Source organism: Mustela lutreola, chromosome 10 (assembly GCF_030435805.1).
Source record: "Mustela lutreola isolate mMusLut2 chromosome 10, mMusLut2.pri, whole genome shotgun sequence".
NCBI lineage: Eukaryota > Metazoa > Chordata > Mammalia > Carnivora > Mustelidae > Mustela > Mustela lutreola.
In genome coordinates, this window is record NC_081299.1 from 24,196,905 (window position 1) to 24,221,204 (window position 24,300).

A 24,300-nucleotide genomic window follows, 5' to 3' on the forward strand; every position below is an offset into this window, starting at 1 on the left:
TCTCTTTTACTCTGTCCTGTAGCTCTAGAAGATCTTTCTTTCTTTCTTTCTTTTTTCAGATTTTATTTATTTATTTGACAGAGATCAAAAGTAGGCAGAGAGGCAGGCAGAGGGGGCGGGGAAGCAGGCAGGCTCCCTGCTGAGCAGGACCCTGGGACCATGACCTGAGCCGAAGGTAGAGGCTTTAACCCACTGAGTCACCCAGGCACCCTAGAAGATATTTCTATGATTCCATTTTACAGATGGAGAAACTGAGGCTCTAGAAGGTTAAATTCCCATGTTATCTAGTTAATGTGTGGCAGAGCCAGAATTTGCACCTGGACAGTCTGAGTCTAGAGCCTGTACCCCTGCATACTGACCAGTCCTGTTGTTCACACACTACTCACCTGTCTGCTTAAAGTTCGAGGTAATTGATGTATTAGTCTGTCATCTGGGCCTCGTGGCAGGAAGAAGACACCGCTCTAGAGTTTTAGCTGGTTTACTAAAGGGAATTGAGTGCTTACAAAATCACTGGAAAGGCTGGAAGGAATGGGCTCCAGGCGGGGCCTGCAGAAATCATTCCCAGAACCAGACTGCAAGCAGGCCCTCCGGGGGAGGGAATCAGGAGGCCACCACTGGCCCTGCTGTGTTCCAGATGGCATTGCTAGCTGCAGTTCAAGGGTCAAGAGATTGCTTCTCTGAAACTGCCCCTCAGTACCCACCAACTGGGTACGGTTGTCGCTACCAAACTTGTCTCTAAATAGCCATGAAGCTCTGGACCCTGGAAGGCTTTGCAGGAAAATCCAGTGTTTCCATAAATGTACTTGCCAGCATTAATGCCTAAGTAGCAGAAAGATGGCCCCTGCCTCATTTCTGTCTTCTAGATCTCACAGAAGAACATCTGATGGATGAATTCTGTTTCACATGGGGAAACTGAACCGTAAAGGAGTCTGGGAAATGTGCTTTTTTATTTTCCAAAAGGAAGTTGGAAAGGATGCTGAAGGTTAATACACAAACCAGCTAACATCTGCTAGGGTAGGGGTGCTTGGCCGGCTCTGTCAGTAGAGCGCGCACGTGACTCTGGATCTCAGGGTGGCAAGTTCAAGCTCCATGTTGGGTGTGGAATCTACTTTAAAAAATTTGTTTTTTAAAAATATCTGCTAGGAGCGCCTGGGTGGCTCAGTGGGTTAAGCCTCTACCTTCGGCTCAGGTCATGATCCCAGGGGCCTGGGATCAAGTCCCGCATGGGGCTCTCTGCTCAGCAGGGAGCCTGCTTCTCCTCCTCTCTCTCTCTGTCTGTCTCTCTGCCTATTTGTGATCTCTCTCTCTCTGTCAAATAAATAAATAAAATCTTTAAAAAAAAAATATCTGCTAGAGTAGAAATGGTGGTTATTCCTAAAAATGATATGTTTCAATGTGTAAAAACTACGCAGGGCATAGCCTATGTCCAGAAATCAGTTTTCTTAAAAAGCCACAGAATTAACTTTGCTTGTCACTGCACAGACCCAGTACTAGTTAGTGTGCTGTTAAGTACCATTGTTGAAATAGTAAAGCTATAGTTCTCCCGGTAAGTACCCTTTCCTGAGTGCTCAGTGGGGCTAGGTGATAGATGAGCTTTTAGTGTCGCAAGGAGTTGTTCTCAAAAATTATTAATTTTGTTCCCCCAACTAGTTTTCTGCTCAAAAAATTTTGTAAGCCTAAAGGCAACAAAATGTTTTGAATGATTTAAGTTGCCAGAATCCAGACCTCCTCACAAGTGGGTAGGTAATGGAATCATTTTACTAGTTTAAATATATCTGAGCAGCTCTCCTTTCTCTGTGGGTGTTTTCAGGATACTCATTTAAAAATTAATGGAGCGCCTGGGTGGCTCAGTGAGTTGAGCGACTGCCTTCAGCTCAGGTCATGATCCCAGGGTCCTGGGATCGAGTCCTGCATCCACCTCTCTGCTCAGCAGGGAGCCTGCTTCTCCCTCTCCCTCTGCTGCTCTGCCTGCTTGTGATCTCTCTGACAAAATCAATTAATAAAATCTTTTTAAAAATTATGTCAGTTTAGGGGTCCCTGGGTGGCTCTGTCAGCTAAGCGTCTGCCTTTAGCTCAGGTCGTGATGCTGGGGTCCTAGGATCGAGCCCCATGTAGGGCTCCCTGCTCAGCAGGAAGCCTCTGTCATTCCCCCTACTTGTGTTCTCTCTGTGTCAAATAAATAAATAAAATCTTTTAAAAAATAAAATTATTTAAATTTGTTTTCTTCTTTCTATTTGCCTGTGTTTTCTAAAATTTTCTGTAAGTATACAATACTTAGTTTTATATTCTAATCAGAAAAAATACATATTGTCTTAAAAAGTGATTCTATTACTTTAGTCAATAATTTTTTGGTGAGAACTCTTAGCTTAATTGATTGGTTTAAAAAGCATCAAATTCATTTTCCACTGCCTATGGACATAAAGCCTCACACTCTCCTTGATTAACAAAACTTCATGGTCAACAAAGAAAACAATCCAACAGATTTTTTTTTTTTTTAGTAATTAAAAATGTCTGGAATAGAGTAAAAACTGAAAAATTGTTAACAGGTTGTTACAGCTGATATTACAAATTGTGGTATACTCGGGTGCAATCTGGCAAACTGAGTAAGTTATAAAAGATCTGGGTGACTCCAGTAGGACTTTCTGAACATATGCGGTAGGATTTTTTTCCCCCCACTTCCTGCAACCGTACAGTCTTTTAGAAATGTTGAATTTTTCAAGTTGAGTCTTTAAAGCTCTTCTGTTTGTTTTTCTTGCAAATCCTATTAATGGCACTTGCAGGAAAAGAGTGATGTGACATATGTTGCTGTTGTCATAACCTGATCTGCTAGCCTGCCTTTGAACAGCTTTTGTCTTCAGAAGTTTATTTTATTGTCAAAGTTAAAAAGTATGTCTGCTTGCCATTGGCTGTAATCCATTATAATATCAGAAATCACTTCTTGCAGATTTTCATATTAAGGATTCAGTTAAAAATAAGCTAGTCTGTTTATTTCTGTTCATTCTTCATCTGTGCCGATGATCTAGTTCACTGGAGCAGTGCTGCCATATAGTTTTATTTAAATAAGTAGCTATTAAGTACCTTAGCAGATGTTTCTGTCTCTAATTACAGAAGTACATTATAAACAGCTATTTGCTTTCTCTACAGGACAACCCTTCATATACAGAGTGTGTTTGACTTGGAATCTTCCCTTTTTTACTCCACTCAATTGACTTAGCAGGGTTTCAAGAGCAGCGTTCATAAATTTTCAGGTATGAGCCATTTTAATTCTTGATATTATACCTATCTTAAATATATGGAGAGAAAGTCGAGTTTTGCAATTATAGGTTTTATATAATCAGAGTATGGATTTGTTGCTTGAACAGTTACTATATAAAACACTCAACGTTCTAGTTTTCTTGGCCAGGTCTCCCTGTTCACTTATTGCTCAATTTTTAATTCATTGCCTCCCTTGTGGGTGTATCTCCTCCATCCTACCTTAATCAAAGATTCATCTGACGTAAGAGCTAGAGATGATCTAGACCAGTAGCCTCAATTTGTAGAGAAGGAAACGCAGCCTGGGAAGGTAAAGGTGAAGTCTGTGGACATAGAGCTAATTGAGTGGTAGAACCAGTGTCAGGTCTCCTGGCCCTTGCCCCGACAGCTGTGCAGGACGGCTTAGCTTTGGAGTCACTGTCTTGGTTAATATCCTTCTCTGTCCAATGGGGACAATGGTGGCACCTACCTGATATGTTGCCATGTGTGAAGATTAAAGACAATATATATTGCTGCTTTTATTATTGTCTGTGGCCCTTTTTCTCATTGAGTTGATCCCTTCACTGCTTCTTGAAACTTCCCACCTTGGCTAATGGTCACCAGGCTCTCCCGTTTCTCCCCGTAAGTCTCTGTAGAACTGGCTCCTCGTCCCCATCTGACGCCACAGGCAAGGGCAGTCGCTAGGTTCTCATCTCTGCCTCTGCTTCCGGTGAGCCCCTCCATCTGTCTTGGCAAATATCTTCTACTTCTCTGTCTTCAGGTCCAACTTACCCCTGAGCTTCGGATCAGCATTTCCAGTGGCCCTTGCTACCTGATTTCCCACTCAAAACCAAAGTACTTAAAACCAAAGCCATTCCTTTCCCCCTAAACCAGCCCTTCCTCCCGACTTCCTAATTTCTGTTAGTGATACCACCAAACACCTAGGCTTTACAAATCACTGCGTTCTCTTTATAGCCTTCTAGCCTTCCACAGCCAGTGACAGGTTGTGGTACCCTCTAGTACAATCTGGCAAATTAAATAAATTACAGAGTATCTGGGTGACTGCTGTGAGGCTTTCTGAACATATGTAGTAGAATTTTTCCATCAACCATCAAGACCCATGGATTTATTTTCCCATTCAGGTATTTTGCATCTTTTCCTTCCTTCCCATTCCTGCTCTCCTCATGGCATTGACGCCATTAACCGGACCGACAGTTGCAAATAGAGTAGCTGTTCATTTACCTGCAAGTGGCTGGGTTCCTTGTCTCTCTTTCTCTCCCCCAAGAAATACAACCTCTTGACTTTGCATGATGGAGTATTAATTTGTCACTTGTTCATTTAGCGCATGAATCTTGACTTAAGTAAAGACACAGAATATCATTATTCTGGCTGCTTCTAACATGTCTTAATCTTGAATTACAGCCTCGATCTAACTGTGAGACTCATTAATATTGTACCCACTTGTTTGACAAACTCTAAAAAATTTTTATTTTTGAATATACTTTTATTATTCAGATCTCAAAATATTTAAAAGTATACCATGCAAAGTCCCCATCCCATTCTTTTTTCCTGCCTCCTGAAGCTAACTTCCAGCTCACAACCATTGTTGTTTCTTGTTAATCTGGTTCAAAGTTTCTGATTTTTTTCCCCTTGCATATGTGTGTATATATATACATAATATACACACACACAGATATATATGTGTGTGTTTATATGTGTGTGTGCACACACAAACATATATATGTATATATATAGAATATGTGTATATAGATATACACATATATGTATATACGTATACGTGTATATATATATACACGTATACGTATATGTATATATGCACATAATCTATTGTTTGCTTTCTAAAAAACTTAACTACGTATCATTGCCATCTTTCCATATAACTATACCCCAGTCATGGACTTTTTTCTGACCGTTCACTATCACAAACAGTTCTTCAGTGAATAACCGCGTACATGTGTCATTCTGATCATGTACCAGTGAACCTGTAGGATAAATTCCCAGAAGTGAAATTGCTTGGTCAGAAAATATACGCATTTGTAATTTTTTTTTTTTAAAGATTTTATTTATTTACTTGAGAGGAAGACAGTGAGAGAGAGCATGAACGAGGAGAAGGTCAGAGGGAGAAGCAGACTCCCCATGGAGCTGGGAGTCCGATGCGGGACTCGATCCCCGGACTCCAGGATCATGACCTGAGCCGAAGGCAGTCGTCCAACCAACTGAGCCACCCAGGTGTCCCTGCATTTGTAATTTTGAGAGCTATTGCAAATTTGACCCCATGGGGTTGTATCAATTTATATTCCTACCAGTAATGATTGAGGGTACCTGTTTTCCCACATTCTTTTTTTTTTTTTTTAAGATTTTATTTATTTTTTTTTATTTTAGAGAGAGCACATGAGTTGGGGGGGGGAGGGGCAGAGGGAGAGGGAGAGAAAGAATCCAAAACAGACCCCACACTGAGTGTGAAGTCCCATGCGGGGCTTGATCTCACAACCCATGATATCATGACCCATGAGACTGTGTCCTGAGTGGAAACCACATTTGGATGCCCAACCAACAGAGCCACCCAGGTGCCCCTGTTTTCCCTGTTCTTATCAATATTATTATCATATTTTTGGATTTTTTGCTGCCTTGAGAGGGGAAAATGATCCATCAGTGTGGTTTTAATGTGCATTTATATTTTTATAACCAAGGTTAATCATACTTTCCATATGATAAGGTACATTTGTGTTTCTTTTCCTGGGAACTGTCCTTTGTCTCATTTTGTCTTAGGGTTATTGTTTTCTGACTTGCCAGTTTCTTAGAAGCTCAGTGGAGGTGACCCTTTTCTCTGATAGACTTTTTTGCCATGTTGTCCTATGTCTTTTGCCTTTGCTTCTGGTATGTTTTGCCCATGCAGGATTTTATTTCATCTTTATGTAATCAAGTGTATCAACCTTTTATTTTATGGCTTCTGTATTTTGAGTCCTAAGCCCTTCCCACTCTGAGTTTATCGTCTCCCATATTTCCTCTTAGAACTTCTATGGCTTTTTGTTCACACTTCCAATCTTTGATCCATCCATATGGAATTTATCCTGGTATGAGATGGGAAGTGTAAATCCAGCTTAATTTATTTTTTTCTGGAAGGCTAAAATTGCCTCAGTGCCACTTATTAAACTGCTCATTTTTTTCAGCACAAGTTCATCATATATTAAATTCCCACCGATACTGGAGCTTATGTGTGGATTTTCAAATATACTCCACTGGCCTTTTTCTTTATCACTAGCATCACGGTTTTAATTAATGAGGAAGTATAATTAAATAGATGTTGGTGCTAATTCCTTCTCTTTGTTCTTCTTTTTATTTATTTATTTGACAGAGAGAGAGAGAGAGATCACAAGTAGGCAGAGTGGCAGATGGGGCGGGGTGGAGGGCCGGGAAGCAGGCTCCCTGCTGAGCAGAAAGCCCAGTGTGGGGCTCGATCCCAGGACCCTGAGATCATGACCTGAGCCGAAGACAGAGACTTAACCCACTGAGCCACCCTGTTGCCCTATTTGTTCTTCTTTTTCATAATTCAACTAGCTATTCTTTAAAGATTTTTTTTTTTTTTTTTTTATTTGACAGACAGAGATCACAAGTAGGCAGAGAGGCAGGCAGAGAGAGAGAGAGGAGGAAGCAGGCTTCCTGCTGAGCAGAGAGCCCGATGCGGGACTCGATCCCAGGACCCCGAGATCATGACCTGAGCCGAAGGCAGCGGCTCAACCCACTGAGCCACCCAGGCGCCCCTCAACTAGCTATTCTTATTTATTTTTCCATAAAACTTTAGCAGCAACTTGTATTGATCTTAAAATAACCTGCTGGTGTTTTTGTTACAGTCACGTTATTATAATATATTTTAGGAAGAACTAACACCCAATATGTCGAATTTTTTAGTTCAAAAGTCTTGGCTTTCCATAGTCTCCTCTTATGTCTCTTAGTTTTCTTCTTATGAGTCTTATGCACTTCTTGTTAAATATATTCCCAGGTATTTTATAATTTTGATGCTATTATAAACAGGAATCTTTTATTCCATGTACCTCTTATCTAATGTTTTTTTTTTTTTTTTTTGTATATATGAAAGTTACTGATTTCTTTTTTTTTTTTTTTTTTTTTTTTAAATTTTATTTATTTATTTGACAGAGAGAAATCACAAGTAGGTAGAGAGGCAGGCAGAGAGAGAGAGGAGGAAGCAGGCTCCCTGCCGAGCAGAGAGCCCGATGCGGGACTCGATCCCAGGACCCTGAGATCATGACCTGAGCCGAAGGCAGCGGCTTAACCACTGAGCCACCCAGGCGCCCCGAAAGTTACTGATTTCTAATACTCATTTTATAACCTCTTTCCCCTGCTTCTTGTTTGTGGTCGTTTTGCTTTTGAATCTCTTGCATTTTCCAGGTATACAATCATATTACCTGCAAATGATGATAATTTTACCTCCTGCTTTCCAGCGGTCCTTTTTGTAGTTTCTTTCTCAAGTTAATTGCCTTAGCTAATGCCTTTAGAACAGTGTTAAGTAATAGTGATATTAGTGGGCATCCTTGTTCTGTTGCTGACTTTACTGGAATGTTCTATTCAGATGCTGGGTTTTAGACTGAAATGAACATATTTTATCACCAACAAGCTTTTATTGAGACCAAATTATAGACCAGACTCTGTACCATAAAATACAGATTAAAAAAAGAAAATGAGTATTGCCCCTCCCTGCCTTCAAAGAATTTGCAGGAAAAGACAGATACACAAAGTCGTGTTCTAGATGTCACAGTAATGTTATGCAGAGTATAGTGGAGGTGCAAGAAAGATTGATGGCTCATCAGCTCAAGCTCCATGTCAAGATCAAATTCCAAAGAACAAGGTACTAAAGCTTATTATTAGTTTGCATTGTAATATTTTCATTAAATCCATTAGAGGCTGTCCTTGACTTTGGAGGCAACATACAGGGAAAGTCATTAAAGAACCTTTGTTAGGGGGGCCTGAGTGGCTCAGTGGGTTAAAGCCTCTGCCTTTGGCTCAGGTCATGATCCCAGGGTCCTGGGATCGAGCCCCGCATTGGGCTCTCTGCTCAGCAGGGAGCCTGCTTCTCCCTCTCCCTCTGCTGCCTCTTCTGCCTACTTGTGATCTCTGTCTGTCAAATAAATAAATAGAATCTTTAAAAAAAAAAAAAAAAGAAAGAAAGAACCTTTGTTAGTTCAGTAAGGACACCGGTGAGGATACTGATCGAGCGCCTCAGACATAACAAACATTAAACTAAAGCCAGGCGTACATCTAGACGTAGTCTCTATTTGTATGGATGTTCCAGTGTCACAGGGAAACATACGTTACAATAGACAGATGCAGTCCAGCACTTGTCACAACGTACATGTGTATGGTACAGTATATAGGAAATCGGAGTTAACATCAGCCCAGGAAAGTCAAGGAAAGCTTCCCAAGGGAGGTGCTGTTTGAGCTGACTCTGAAGGAGGGGCAAGGGCGTCTCGGATCCAGAGGGATGGTTTTACTGTAGCATACGAACAATATGGACAAAAAAGTTGGCGGCATGAAGGGTACCGTGTGCCCGGGAACTGCCATGTAGCCTGAGGACGGGAAGCAAGATAGGTGTAGGAGATGAGCGAGGAGAGGTTGGCAGAAGCAGGGTCCCAGAGAGGATTAAATCCATTCATTACAGGGGCGCCTGGGTGGCTCAGTGAATTAAAGCCTCTGCCTTCGGCTCAGGTCATGATCTCAGGGCCCTGGGATCGAGACCCACATCGGGCCCTTTGTTCTGCGGGGAGCCTGTTTCCCCCTCTTTCTACCTGCCTCTCAGCCTACTTGTGATCTCTGTCTGTTAAATTAAAAAAAAAAAAAATTCATTCATACAAACAGGGACTTTATCCAGTAGGCAGGAAGAAGCTATTAAAAATTTTTAAGCAGCAGAATCCAGGAAAGTAACATACTTCAGGGTGGACTGAAGGGAGAAAGACAAAAGGCAAGGAGACCCGTTAGGAAGTTTATTGTATTAGTTCACATATTCTCTCTAATGACATTTAGCATCCTCGTATAAGGATTCATATGACAAATTCCTCCTACAAGCCAGAAAAATGCTCATTTTTACTGGGGAAATGATGTGAGCACTATAGAAATTATTCGTTTCCCTGTTTTTATGGTTTTGGCTTGGGTTCCAGGACAAATGGTGTTAAATGCAAAAGTACAGAAATATCTCACATCCATTTTAAATTTCTAATTTCTATTTTTTTTTTTTTTTTAAAGATTTTATTTATTTATTTGATAGAGATCACAAGTAGGCAGAGAGAGAGAGGAGGAAGCAGGCTCCCCGATGGGCAGAGAGCCCGACGCGGGACTCGATCCCAGGACCCTGAGATCACGACCCGAGCCGAAGGCAGCGGCTCAACCCACTGAGCCACCCAGGCGCCCTCTAATTTCTATTTTTAAAAACATTGTATATATTTTTTATTTAAAACTACTTGAGATTGCTTTTGAAAAGATAGGTAATCACCTTGAAAAAGGATGAATATAAAGAAAAAAATATAAGTTCCTGAAAGCATGCAGTCCTACCTCTCCCCAAGCGCATTCATCCTAAATCAGTAAAATTCCATCTCCAATACAACAGAAATAGAGGACTCATTTCCTTGCGAGGGGGCAAATTCTGTTGAACAGCTGAACCCGGTACTTCTCAATTTGTTTTACCAAAGACCGCAGTAAGAAATGTATTTTACATCATGACCCAGTACACACGTATTTGTGATTCTGCATGTTAATGTATCTGAAGGAAAAAATTCATAAAAGAATTCTTACTCCTTGCAGGAAGCTCTATTATTTTAAATTCCATTTTGTGTTCTTTAAAGCCTAGTTGTGACCCACTAATGGATTGAGACAAGCGGAATGATAACTGCTGACTTAATACTTAGCAAACCTCAGTTTGCCTGCATGGAGATATGAAAGCGCTAGATGGGGACACCTGAGCTCAAAAAATTCCATTAATTCTCAAGCTGTTCTTGGGGCGCCTGGGTGGCTCAGTGGGTAAAAGCCTCTGCCTTCTGCCTTCGGCTCAGGTTGTGATCTCAGGGTCCTGAGATCGAGCCCTGCCTGCATCGGGCTCTCTGCTTGGCAGGGAGCCTGCTTCCCTCTCTCCGGGCCTGCCTCTCTGCCTGCTTGTGATCTCTCTCTGTCAAATAAATAAACAAAATCTTTTTAAAAAAATGTTCTTTAGACTAGTCTGGCTTCTGAAGTCCCATTCGTTGGTCCGCTTTGCTTTTTGGAACCACTCTGAACGTCCATTCAGTAAATACTGATTGAGCGCTGTGTGCCAGACATCTGCTCTGTGCTAGGGCCTCGGAGGTGAGCAAACCAGAGTCCTTGCTCTCTGGGCGCTTACAAGCTAGTGATCGTGTCCAGACGACTTGTCTGTTGGAACAACTGAAAGAAGAATTCTGCTTCTGGGCGCCTGGGTGGCTCAGTGGGTTAAGCCGCTGCATTCGGCTCAGGTCATGATCTCAGGGTCCTGGGATCGAGTCCCGCATCGGGCTCTCTGCTCGGCAGGGAGCCTGCTTCCTCCTCTCTCTCTGCCTGCCTCTCTGCCTACTTGTGATCTCTCTCTGTCAAATAAATGGATAAAATCTTAAAAAAAAAAAAAGAAGAAGAAGAATTCTGCTTCTTCTTCATAACTGCCCTTCAGTCTTGGAAGACAAATCTCATATCTCCTTTGAATCCTTTCCCCCAGTTTTGAAACCATGCCTCGTAGGACATAGTTTCTCTGACACTAGCCAGTGAGCTGTAGTGAGCTGTAGTGATATAGGGACACTCCTCCCCGCTGCAGATGGGCTTGTCAAGATAACCTCTGAGAACGTGACCCTGAAGCGAAGACTTATATCTAGTGGGAAGAAGGGAGATATTCCAACCTTTCTGGACCAGGGTTAAGATTTCGGATTCCTTTCCAAGTGGTGGTTTTGAAGAGAGGAATGCCATGCTCTGACTTAGGTTTGAGTAGATCTCTCTGGACCAACCAGAAGTTAATACAGGAGGTCTGTCTACTCAGGTGTTCTTTTATGATCCTCAGTAGGGTTTTGCCATTTTTGTTGTCTACTTCCTGTGCTTATTAAAATATTTCGTTTCAACTATTTTTGTGAAAGGGATCTTCTGTTGTATCTGCTACCTACCTATTTATTTTTGCGTATTAATTTTATAAGTGGCTGTCTTTCCAGATTCTTTTGTTTCTGAGAGTTTTACTTAATTCAGCTTACTAAGGTATAATTTACATATGATAAAATGCACCCATTTGAAGTGTACAATTCAGTGGGTTTTGACATATATTCGTGTGTAACAGTCACCATAAGTCAGATATAGAACATTTCCATCACCCAAAATTTCCCTTCTGTCTTTTTTCCCCCCCTTATGCCTTTTTGTAGTTAAAACCTCCTATCTGTCTCACTCGCAACCCCAGGCAACTATTAATCTCCTACTTTTGTCACTCTGGATTAGTCTCGCCTGTTCTAGAATTTCTTATCATGGGGATCTCCCAGTATGTAGTCCTTTGTGCCTGGCTTCTTTTGTTGAGGCTGACACTTTGGAGATTCGGTCAGGTCATTGTGTGTATCCGAGGTTTGTTCCTTTGTATTGCTCAGTACTGTTCCATGGTAGGGATGTACCGCCGTGTAGCTATTCACCAGCTGATGGACATTTTCTTTCCAGTTTGGGGCTAGTGTGAATGAAGCTGCTGTGAAAATTCTTGTGCAGGTCTCTTTGTGGGCGTATGTGTTCGTTTCTCTTGGGTAAATAGTTAGGAATGAAATCGTTGGTTCAAAAGCAGGTATAACTTTATTAGAACTGCTCAACAGTTTTCCAGATTGGCTCATTTCATATTCCCACTGACAGTGGTGAGAAGCGGTTTCTCTACATTCTTGTCAGCACTTGATCCTGTCCATCTTTATAGTTTTAGCCATTATAGTATATGTGCAATGGCTTAAAAAAAAAAAAAAAAAGATTTTATTTATTTATTTGAGAGAGAGAGAGAGAGAGAGAGAGAAAGTAGAACCCAAGGCAGGGCTCAATCCCACAACCCTGAGATCATGACCTGAACTGAAATCAGGATCAGAGGCTTAACCAACTGAGCCTCCCAGGTGCCCCTGTGTGTAATGACATTTAATTGTGGTTTTAATTTTCATCTTCTGTATGAAGTGTATGAAGAATGCTATTAGGGACACCTGGGTGGCAAAGTTGGGTTAAGCGTGGGACTTAATTTGGGCTCAGGTCGTGATCTCAGGGTCATACAGTTAAGCCTCTGGTCAAGCTCTGCCCTGGGCATGAAGCCTGCTTAAGATTCTCTCTCTGCCCCTCCTCTCCATGCTTGGGCCTGTGCTTGTGCCCATGCAAGCCCCACCCCTCAAAAAAAAAAAAAAAAGATGTTAAGCATCTTTTCATGTGTTAATTTGTATATCTTCTTTTGGGAACGGTCTGTTCAAATTATTCGCCAATGTCATATAGTTTGCCCTATTGTTGAATTGTTTGATGTTTACATATTCTGAGTAGAAGTTTTTTGTCAGATACATGTATTACAAACACTATATTCTAATTCATGGCTTGGCTTCTCATTTCCTTAATAGTATCATTCAAAGTGCAAAATTCGACAAATTTTTCTTTATGGCCCATGCTTCCTGTGTGCTAAGAAATCTTTGTCTAGAGGTGCCTCTCTGGCTTAGTTGGAAGAGTGTGTCTCTCTTGATCTTGGGGTCATGGTTTGAAGCCCCACGTTGGATGTAAAGATTACTAAAATATATAAACTTAATAAAAAAAAGAAGGGGTGTGTGTGTGGCACAGTCTTTTAAGCTTCAGACTCTTGGTTCAGCTCAGGATGTGATCTCAAGGTCATGAGATTGAGCCCTGCCTCAGGTTCTGCACTGAGTGTGGAATCTCTTTGGGACTGTCTCTCTATCTCTCCCTCTGTCCCTGACCACCTCAAATAAATAAATAAATAAATATTTTAAAAGGATTTTTTTTTCTTTCTCAAGTAAATAAATCTTTTTAAAAATGAGGGGTACCTGGGTGGTTCAGTTGGTAATGCAACCAACTCTTGATTTCGGCTCAGGTCATGATCTCAGGGTCATGGGATTGATCCCCACGTCAGACTCTGCACTGAGGGTGGATCCTGCTTGAGACTCTCTCTCCCTCTCCCACTGCCCCTCCCCCTGCTCACACATTCCCTCTCTCTCTCAAAAAAAAGAAAAAAAAGAAAGAAAGAAATCTTTGCCCACCCCAATGTCTTAAAGATTTTCTCCTATGTTTTCTTCTAGAAATTTAACTTTTGCATTTAGTTTTGTGATCCATTTTGTGTTTAAAATTTGTCTGCAGTGTAAAGTAAGGGTCAAGGTTCATTTTTTTCCCCATAATGGATACTCAGTTGTTCTGGCACCATTTGTTTGAAAATATTAGTATGCCCATGTTGAGTTATTGTGGCACCCTTTTAAAAATTTATAAAATTGCTAATATATTTGTGTGTTTATTTCTAGGGGTTTTTTTTTCCTTGCTTTTTTTAAATTAACATATATTTCGTGTTTCAGGAGTAAAGGTCTGTGATTCATCGGTCTTATACAATTCAGAGTTTTCATCACAACACATACCCTCCCCAGTGCCCATTACCCACCCACCCCATCCCCCCCACCCCCTCCACTGCAGCAGCCCTCCGTTTGTTTCCTGAGATTTGAAGTCTCTTATGGTTTGTCTCTCTCTCTAGTTTCGTCTTATTTCATTTTTTCCTCTCTTCCCCTATGATCCTCTGCCTTGTGTCTCAGATTCTACATATCAGTGAGAGCCTATGATAATTGTCTTTCTCTGATTGACTTACTTCGCTTAGCATAATACCCTCTACTTCCACCCCTGTCGCTGCAAATGGCAAGATTTTGTGCTTTTTGATGGCTGCATAGTATTCCACTGTATCTATATACACCACATTTTCTTTATCCATTCATCTTTCTTTTTTTTTTTTTTAAAGATTTTATTTATTTATTTGACAGACAGAGATCACAAGTAGGCAGAGAGGCAGGCAGAGAGAGAGGAGGAAGCAGGCTCCCCAAGGAGCAGAGAGCCCGATGTGGGGCTCGATCCCAGGACCCCAGGATCATGACCTGAGCCGAAGGCAGAGGCTTTAACCCACTGAGCCACCCAGGCGCCCCTATCCATTCATCTTTCGATGAACATCTAGGCCCTTTCCGTAGTTTGGCTGTTGTGGACGTTGCTGCTATAAACATTGGAGTGCACGTGCCTCTTTGGATCACTGTGTTTGTTATCTTAGGGGTAAATACCCAGGAGTGCAATTGCCGAGTCATACTGTAGCTCTATTTTTAACTTCTTGAGGAAACTCCATACTATTTTCCAGAGTGACTGTACCAGCTTGCATTCCCATATGTGTATATTTCTGGACTCTTCTATTCCATTGATCTACGTGTCTATCCTAATATTAATACTGCACTGGTCAGGGAGCCTGGGTGGCTCAGTTGGTTGAGCATTCTACTCTTGATTTTGGCTCAGGTCATGATCTCAAGGTTGTATGATCGAGCCCCAAATAGGGCTCTGCACTCAGCATGGAATCTGCTTGTCCCTCTCGCTCTGCTCCTTCCCTCCCCCATCTCTAAAATAAATAAATAAATAATCTTTTAAAAAACACTGTACTGTCTTGGTCACTGTAGTTATATTAAATCTTAAAACCTTGTAAGACAGGTAGGTCCCTTTTTATTCTTTTGAACATTGTTTTGACTATTCTAGGTCCGTTTCAGATCCTATAAATTTTAGAATCAGCTTGGTAATTTCTACAAAAAGAAGCTTTTTGGATTTTGATTGAGATTACATGGGATTTCATTGGTTAATCTGAATAGAATTGACATATTAACTGTTTGGTCTTCTGATTCATGTATATGGCCTGTCTCTCCATTTATTTGGATCTTTGACATTTCTCTCAGCCATTTTGTGGTATTCAGTATACAGAGTTTGAATATATTTTAGTAATTCAATCCCTTAGTGTTTCATTTTTTTTTTTAGTTTTTTTTTTTTTAAAGATTTTATTTATTTATTTGACAGAGAGAGAGGGAACACAAACAGGGGGAGCGGGAGAGGGAGAAACAGGCATCCCGCCGAGCAGGGAGCCAGATGTGGGCCTCGATCACAGGACCCTGGGATCATGACCTGAATCTAAGGCAGCTGCTTAACAATGGAGCCACCCAGGCGCCGAGTGTTTCATGTTTCTTAATGTTTTTATGAATGTGTTGTTTTTTTATTTCATTTTCTAATTATTCACTATTAATTGACACAAGTAGAATTAATTTTTATATGTTGACCCTATATCTTGTGACCTTGTTAAATTCAGTTATTAGTTCTAGGAGAGTCTCTGTAGATCTCTGGGGATTTTTTATGTATATGATTTCTCTTGGGATTTACTTATTTGTACAGTGAGTAAACAGTGACAGACTTTTTTTCTTCCTTTTCACTTGCTTTTATTTATTTTTCATTTCTTATTACATTGACCAAGACCCAGGTCAATGTTGAATACAAGTGATGAGAGCACAGATCTTTGCCCTGTTCCCTATCTTGGAGGGGAAAGCATTCAGTCTTTTGCTTTTTGTACTCTTTTTTATTTTATTTTTTTTTAAAGATTTTATTTATTTATTTGACAGAGAGAAATCACAAGTAGATGGAGAGGCAGGCAGAGAGAGAGAGAGGGAAGCAGGCTCTCTGCTGAGCAGAGAGCCCGATGCGGGACTCGATCCCAGGACTCTGAGATCATGACCTGAGCCGAAGGCAGCGGCTTAACCCACTGAGCCACCCAGGCGCCCCTGCTTTTTGTACTCTTTACCAGTTCCCTTCTACTCCTATTTTGCTAGAGTTTTTATCATGAATGCGTATGTTTTTAATGAACCTAAGTTTAATTTTTCAAATACTTTTTCAGCATCTATTGATTTTTTTTTTTTAAGGATTTTTATTTATTCATTTGAAAGAGAGAGTGCATGCACATGCATGGGCGGGAAGGAGCGGAGGGCAACGGAGAAGCAGACCCCTCAGTGAGCAGGGAGTCTCTTGTGAGGCTCGATCCCAGGACCCTGAGATCATGACCTGAGCTAAAGGCAGACCCTTAACCAACTGACCCACCCAGGCACTCCTCTGCATCTATTGATAATCTTTTTTTTTTCTTATTTATTCTGTTAACATGGTTAACATGGTGAATTGCGCAGATTGATTTTCAGTGATTAAACTATCTTGCCGTCCTGGAATTAAACTTAGTTGTTGCCTTTTTATATATTTGATTTACTAATATAATATACATTTTTTGTGTCTGTGTTTACAAAGGATATTATTTTGTAGTTTTCTTAGAGTGTCTTTGGTTTAGGTACAAGTATACTGGCCTCATAAAAAGAGTTGAGCAGTTTTCCTCCTTCCCTATTTCTTGAGTGTTTGTATGGGATGTGTATTATGTCTTCCTTAAGTATCTAATATAACTTAACATTGAAGCCACTTGGGCCTGGAGTCTTTTTTGTGGGCACATTTTATTTTATTTTTATTTTTTTAAAATTTTATTTGTTTATTTGTTAGAGAGAGAGAGCACGCGAGCATAGGCAGACAAAGTGGTAGGCAGAGGCAGAGGGAAAAGCAGGCTCCCTGCCAAGCAAGGAGCCCGATGTGGGACTCGATCCCAGGACGCTGGGATCATGACCTGAGCTGAAGGCAGCTGCTTAACCAACTGAGCCACCCAGGCATCCCTTGTGGGCAGATTTTAAAATTATATTTTCAATTTCTTTATTATTATATGTTCAGTTTCTTTAATTGATATATGGCTGTTCAGACTTTTAATTTTTTCTTGTATCAGTTTTGACCATTTATATCTCTTAAGAAATGTGTTCATTTCAGGGTCCCTGGGTGGCTCAGTCAGTTAAGTGTTCTACTTGATTTTGGCTCAGGTCATGTTCTCAGGGTTGTGAGACTTGAGTCCTACGTCGGGCTCTGTGCTGGGTATAATCTGCTTAAGATTCTCTCTCTCTCTCTCTCTCCCCTTCTCAGTCCTCTCTTCCCTCTCTCAAGAAAAGTATTGGGGTGCCTGGGTGGCTCAATCATTAAGCATCTGCCTAAACATCATGATCCTAGTGTCCTGGGATTGAACCCCATGTTGGGCTCCCTGTTCAGTGTGGAGCCTGCTTCTCCCTCTCCCACTCCCCCTGCTTGTGTTCCCATTCTCTCTGTGTCTCTCTCTGTCAAATAGGTAAATAAAATCTTTTTTAAAAGGGGTCATTTTGTCTGAATTGTTGAATTACTGATGAAGAGTTGTTCATAATATTTTGGGGTTTTTTTAATGTCTGTAGGATCTGTAATGATGTTTCCCTCTTTTATTCCTGATATTGGTAATTTTGCATTTCTCTCTCTCTCTCTCTCTTTTTTTTTTTGTTAATTGGCCAAGCTAGAGGCTGATAAATTTCATTGATATTCATATCAGTTTTATTGCTATTGATCAGTTTATTGTTATAGAGAACTAGCTTTTGCTTTCATTGATTTTCTTCTTTCATTTGCTCAGTTTCTATTTCATTTATTTCTGATCTTGTCTTTATTTTCTTCCTTTTCCTTATGTTGGGTATATTTGATCTCTATTTTCTAGCCTCTTATGTAGAAATTTAACTCACTGAGTTTTAGAACTTTTTTCTTTTCTCTTTTTTAAAATTTTATTTATTTATTTATTTTTAAAGATTTTATTCATTTATTTGACAGAGAGAGAGACCATGCACGCACAAGCAGGGGCAGTGGGTGGTAGAGGGAGAAGGAGAAGCAGACTCCACACCAAGCAGGGTTTGATCCCAGGACCCCGGGATCATGACCTGAGCCAAAGGCAGACACCGAACCAACTGAGCCACTCAGGCGTCCCCTTTTTTCTTTTTTAATATAAGCATTTGAAACTATACATTTCCCCCTAAACACTGCTTTAACTGAAAACAACAAATTTTGATATATTGTTTCATGCCGTTCAAAACACTTTCTAATATTGCTTGTGATTTCTTTTATACATTGGTTATTTAGAAGTTTAATCTTCAGTTTCCAAATTTGGGGGGATTTCCATTTGCTATTGATATCTAATTTAATTCCATATGGTCAGAGAATATACTTTATGTGACTGCAATCCTTTAAATAAAAAGTTGTTTTATGGCCAGCCTATAGTCTATCTTGGTAAATGTTTGAAATACACTTAAAAAGAATGTATATTTTGCTGCTGTTGTGCAAACTGTTCTATAAACATCAATTTGGTCAAGCTGGTTGATAGTGTTTGTCAAGTGTTTTATACACATCGATTTTTCCATCTATTCCCTCTATCAATTACTGAGGAATGTTGAAATATACAACAATAAATATAAATTTACTGTATTTCTCTTCACTTCTGCCAGTTTTTGCTTTTTGTATTTTGAACCTCTATTATTAGATACATAGATACTTTTGGTTCTATTTTCTCAGTGAATTAGTACTTTTAGAACTATAAAATCTTTTTAGCTCTGATATTGGCTTGAGCCTACTTTGATGTTAATATAATCATCCATCTCTCTCTTTTTTTAAATTTTAAATTTTTATTTATTTTTATTTTTTATAAACATATAATGTATTTTTATCCCCAGGGGTACAGGTCTGTGAATCGCCAGGTTTACACACTTCACAGCACTCACCATAGCACATACCCTCCCCAATGTCCATAACCCCACCCCCCTCTCCCAAACCCCCTCCACCCAGCAACCCTGTTTGTTTTGTGAGATTAAGAGTCACTTATGGTTTGTCTCCCTCCCAATCCCATCTTGTTTCATTCATTCTTCTCCTACCCCCTTAACCCCCGCATGTTGCATCTCTACTTCCTCATATCAGGGAGATCAAATGATAGTTGTCTTTCTCCGATTGACTTATTTTGCAAAGCATGATACCCTCTAGTTCCATCCACGTCATCGCAAATGGCAAGATTTCATTTCTTTTGATGGCTGCATAGTATTCGATTGTGTATATATACCACATCTTCTTTGATGGACATCTAGGTTCTTTCCATAGTTTGACTATTGTAGACATTGCTGCTATAAACATTCGGGTGCACATGCCCCTTTGGATCACTACGTTTGTATCTTTAGGATAAACACCCAGTAGTGCAATTGCTGGGTTGTAGGGTAGTTCTATTTTCAACATCTTGAGGAACCTCCAAGCTGTTTTCCATAGTGGTTGCACCAGCTTGCATTTCTACCAACAGTATAGGAAGGTTCCCCTTTCTCCACATCCTCGCCAGCATCTGTCATTTCCTGACTTGTTAATTTTAGCCATTCTGACTGGTGTGAGGTGATACCTCATTGTGGTTTTGATTTGTATTTCCCTGATGCCGAGTGATGTGGAGCACTTTTTCATGTGTCTGTTGGCCATCTGCCATCCATCTCTCTTACAAGTAGTGTTTTCATGGTATCCTTTTTATGTTTATTTACTCGTAATATCTGTATCTCTGTATTTAAAGTGGATTTCTTGTAGAGCATATATTTGGTCATTTTTCATCCAATCTGATAATCTTTTTAAGTGGAATTGTGCATATTTGCATTTAATATAATTATCAATATAGTTGGATTTATATGTACCATCTTCCTGGTTTTTTTTTTTTTTTTTATGTCATCTCTTTTTTTTCCTTTCCCACTCTTTTCCTGCCTTTTCCTTATCCTGCCTCAAAAAAGACTATTGAGTGATTTTTATATTCTCCACTTTATCTCCACTGTTGGCTTATTAGCTTAAACTCTTTTTTTTACGTTTAATTGTTGCTCTAGGGGTTACAACATACATTTCCCTCATCACAGTATACACTTATCACTCATCACCTATCACACCAGTTCTTGTATAGCAGGAACGGGCAAACTACAGTCTTCAGGTCAAGTCTGGATCCCTGCCTGCTTTCATAAGTAAAATCTCAGCCATTCATTTACGTGTTGTTTATGGTATGTTTTGTGCTACAGTGGCAGAGTTGAGTTGTGCAACGAGACCATTAGCCTGTAAAACCTAAAATATTTACTATCTTGCGTTTTACAGCAAAAGTTTGCAAACCTCTGATATATAATGTAGTTCTGTGTCTCATCTTTTCTTCAAGTGCTTTTTCTGCTTCTGTCTTTTCCAGAACCTCAATTACAAACATATTAGAACATTTAATATCGTCCTACATGTCACTAAGGCTCTGTTCATTTTTAAAATCATTCTTTTTTGTTTTACATGAAATAATCCAGCGCTATATCTTCGCATGCATGGATTATTCTTCTGTAGTTTGTAACCTGCTGTTATTAAGCCCATCTAGTGAGTTTTAAATTTCCACTGTTGTATTTTTGTTTCTAGGAATTTTACTTGTTTTTAATATCTTCTCTTTCTCTATATTCTTCATGTTTTTCTTTAAATTTTGAATGTATGTATAATAACTGTGTTTACGTCTTTACTTGGTCTAGCATTCATTTCTGGATCTATTGACTAATTTTTCTTCTGATTCTAGCATGACTTTTATTTTTCACGTGTCTAGTACTCTTTGATGGGATGATGGGCAAGGTAAACATGTGATTTTGAGTGTCTGAATTTCGTGCCTTTATTTTATTTTATTTTTTAAAGATTTTATCTATTTATTTATTTAACAGAGAGAGACAGTGAGAGAGGGAACACAAGCAGGGGCAGAGGGAGAAGGAGAAGCAGGCTTCCTGCTGAGCAGGGAGCCTGATTTGGAGCTCAATCCCAGGACCCTGGATAATGACCTGAGCGGAAGGCAGGCCCTTAATGCCTGAGCCACCCAGGTGCCCCAATTTCATGCCTTTAAAGACCTTGAATTTTTGCTTTACTTGCTAGTTAAGTTGCTAAGGGATCAGCTTGATGATTTACGGCCTGTTTTTTAGTTTGGGGGACAGTTCTAGAATGGTCTTTACTGTTGAGTTAGTTAGTCCTTCTACTTAAGTGTTACTGTTTTACTTTCTCTATTTAATGCCTTAGGTGTTCAGTGAAGAATTCTCACTCTGGCTGGTCAAAACTTAATTGTCTCTTAACTCTCTGTAAGCTCTGGGAATTCTAATGCTTACACTTTTGTTTACTCAGACTCGGAGTTTCACACTATATGTACAGGTTAGTGTTTAGAACAGACTTAGAATACTCCTCTACAGATTTATTGACCCATTGCTTGTGTAGTTATCTCATCCAATACTTTACCCTACAACTTCCAGGTACCTCAGGCATGGTGAACTCAGCCCCTGTCCCCCACTTCCGCTTTTTTTTTAATAGGCTCCACACCGAACCTGGAGCTTGAACTCACAACCCTGAGATTAAGAGTCACATTCTCCATGGACTGAGCCAGCCTGACGCCCATGTTCAGTCCCTTTTGATTTCACCTTCCAGTATCACAATCTAGAAAGCCAAAGTGATTGACTAACCTCCTTTGAGTCTCAGAGATCATCACCCTACTCTTTCTGTTTTTTATTGTCTAAAACCAGTTTTTTCATGTATTTTATTCAGTTTTCAAATTGTTTATAGCAGAATGCCAAGTCTAGTACCAGTTATTCCAGCATAGCAAAAGCCCAAGAATTTTACTTTGGAAAATAGTTTTCTAATTTGATTTTTGCATTTTTTTTTTTAAAGTAGGCCCCATGCCCAGTGTGGAGCCCAATGTGGGGCTTGAACTCAAGACCCCGAGATCAAGACCTGAGCTGAGATCAAGTCAGACACCCAACTGATTGATCACCCAGGTGCCCCTACTTTTGCATCTTAAAGATACATAATATCACCTATAGCCAATAGCAGTAACTGTTTCATCGTTTCCAATATTTGTATTTTATACTTAATCATCTTGCCTAACTCATGGACTAGCACATCCAGGACAGTATTAAATAATAATATTGATACTTTCCTGGTATTTTTCCCTAAAGGTAGATGGGAAAGCACTTTAAAGAGATACCATTGCGAATTAATGTAAGCGTTGGAGGAAAAGACACTGTCAAATGGTACTGGTGAAGATATAAACTGATATAATGTTTTGGGAAGGTAATCTGTACCCACTCAGCAACTCCACTTCTAGGAATCAAGTTATCTCACAAGTGCTGAAAGATCTGTGTGCAAGGGTGTTTGTTGCAGCATCATTTATAATAGCAAAAAATTGTAAAGTCGTAACCCATGACCATGTTTCAGAGGAGAACAGAGGAAGTATTAGATTTTAGCTGACAGGATATGATAGTAAAAAATTGGATATTGATTTGATGCTTCTCTAGCAGTATTCCCGGGTGTCTTGTTTTGGCAGGGGTATGGCATAGCCCTGAGAATGTTCTCCTTCTGTTAGCATAGTGTCCTTGTTTGTCTGTGCTCTGGTGACGTGCAAGAACACAGAGAAGTCTGGGTCTTTGGGCACAGGATGAGAATATGAAGGCCCCAATCTCTGACCACATGATTCAGTCTTTTTTATATAATAATTTCTGGATTTTGAAGGAATTTTGAAGCCCACTATTAGCCAGACTCTGGATTACATTAAACATGGAAGAAACTTCATTATAGAAACAGCCCCTTGAACATTAATTAATTAGAGTGCTCTTCGCTCTAAATATGTTTATATTTGTAAATTTGATGCAGTACTGAATTGTAGTTAATGCATTCTTAAAAGAACTGCCCAGCCAGTTCAATACAGTTCGCACCGATGAGAGCTGATTTAGCAGCCGGTGTGTTCCTGAGTTTGAGAGGCTGCACTAATCTGTGTTCCTAGGTCATGGTTTCCCCTTCTATCGTTGTTACGTGTTCTGCTAAATGGTTTTGCCCATAATGACTTATCACAGGTATGCAGGTTTTAAGGCTAAAATTACTGTAAGAGTATTAAAAAGAAATTTTACTTCGGATTTTAAAAAGGGTACTTTAGGGGTGCCTGGGTGGCTCAGTTGGTTAAGCATCTGCCTTCGGCTCAGGTCGTGATCCCACATCCTGGCCTGGAGTCCTCCTCCAGGCTCCTCCTTCTCCTTCCGCCTACCGCCCTCCCGGCTTGTGCTCTCTCTCTTTGACAAATAAGTAAATACAACCTTAAAAAAAAAGAAAGTGGATATTTTACAGTGGCTTGAGCCAGGGAAACACCTTCAAAAGACTTGTCAGCTGTTAATTCGAGACTGGTGGAAGACTTCTGACATCATGGAAATTACCCTAAAGTTATTGTAGCCTGCAAAGAAATGATTCACGACTGTGTACGTGAACAAAACTGAAGGAAACTTGGCCCGCAGCTATGCTAGGACTTCAGGGGATATGAAGGAAAAAGACAGCTGCAACAGAGCTGCACCAGAGACCATGCTCTAGTGATATGATAACCTGAATTGCACTGAGGACATTAAATTAATGTTCCCATTTATGAAAATGTGTTCTCTCCGCTAAAAAGAGTATTCTCGAATGGGCTACAGGTGCAGCCTTGGAGAGTGGCACAAATTAGAAATAAATGACTCTTGGTCACACATTATAGAAACTCAAATTTCAACAGAAAAGGAAATATGAGGCGCCTGGGTGGCTCATTCATTAAGTGTCTGCCTTCGGCTCAGGTCATGATCCCAGGGTCCTGGGATTAAGCCCCGCATTGTGCTCCCTACTCAGTGGGAAGCCTGCTTCTCCCTCTCCCACTCCCCCTGCTTCTGTTCCCTCTCTCACTGTGTCAAAAACAATAAATAAAATCTTTAAAAAAAAAGAAAAAAGAAAAGGAAATGTATTGACTCTTGTAACTACAAATCTAGAACGAGCATTGGCTCTAGGCGCTGCTGGGTCCAGGAATTAGGCTAATGTCATCAGGACTCTCTAGAACAGTTTTGTCTGGCTTTCCTCTGTGTTAACATCACTGTTAGGTGGGTTAATCCCTTGTCGAAGGTACCTTTTGATAGTTCTAGTCTTTTATGTTTCTTAAGGCCCAAGCTCTCATGTAGTGAGAGCTTCGTTCTCCATGATACACCCTGAAGGAGGTCTCAGACTGATCACTCTGGTCCATGTGCCCATGAGCTCAGCAAGACCAAGGAATAAGCAGCACTACCAAGCTGTGGAAGG

General features: G+C 40.3%; 1 protein-coding gene across 3 annotated transcripts in view; it reads left to right on the forward strand.

Moving 5' to 3' along the window:
• ZBTB8A (zinc finger and BTB domain containing 8A) overlaps positions 1 to 24,300 on the forward strand; it is a 65,176-nt gene that overhangs the window by 8,546 nt on the left and 32,330 nt on the right. For 2 of the 3 annotated variants that reach the window (XM_059138107.1, XM_059138105.1), the window contains exon 2: positions 3,145 to 3,248. The exons of the other annotated variant lie outside the window; for it this stretch is intronic. The gene's annotated coding sequence lies outside the window, so the exon portion shown is untranslated. The remainder of the gene's footprint in view (positions 1 to 3,144; positions 3,249 to 24,300) is intronic. 3 annotated transcript variants of the gene reach the window in all.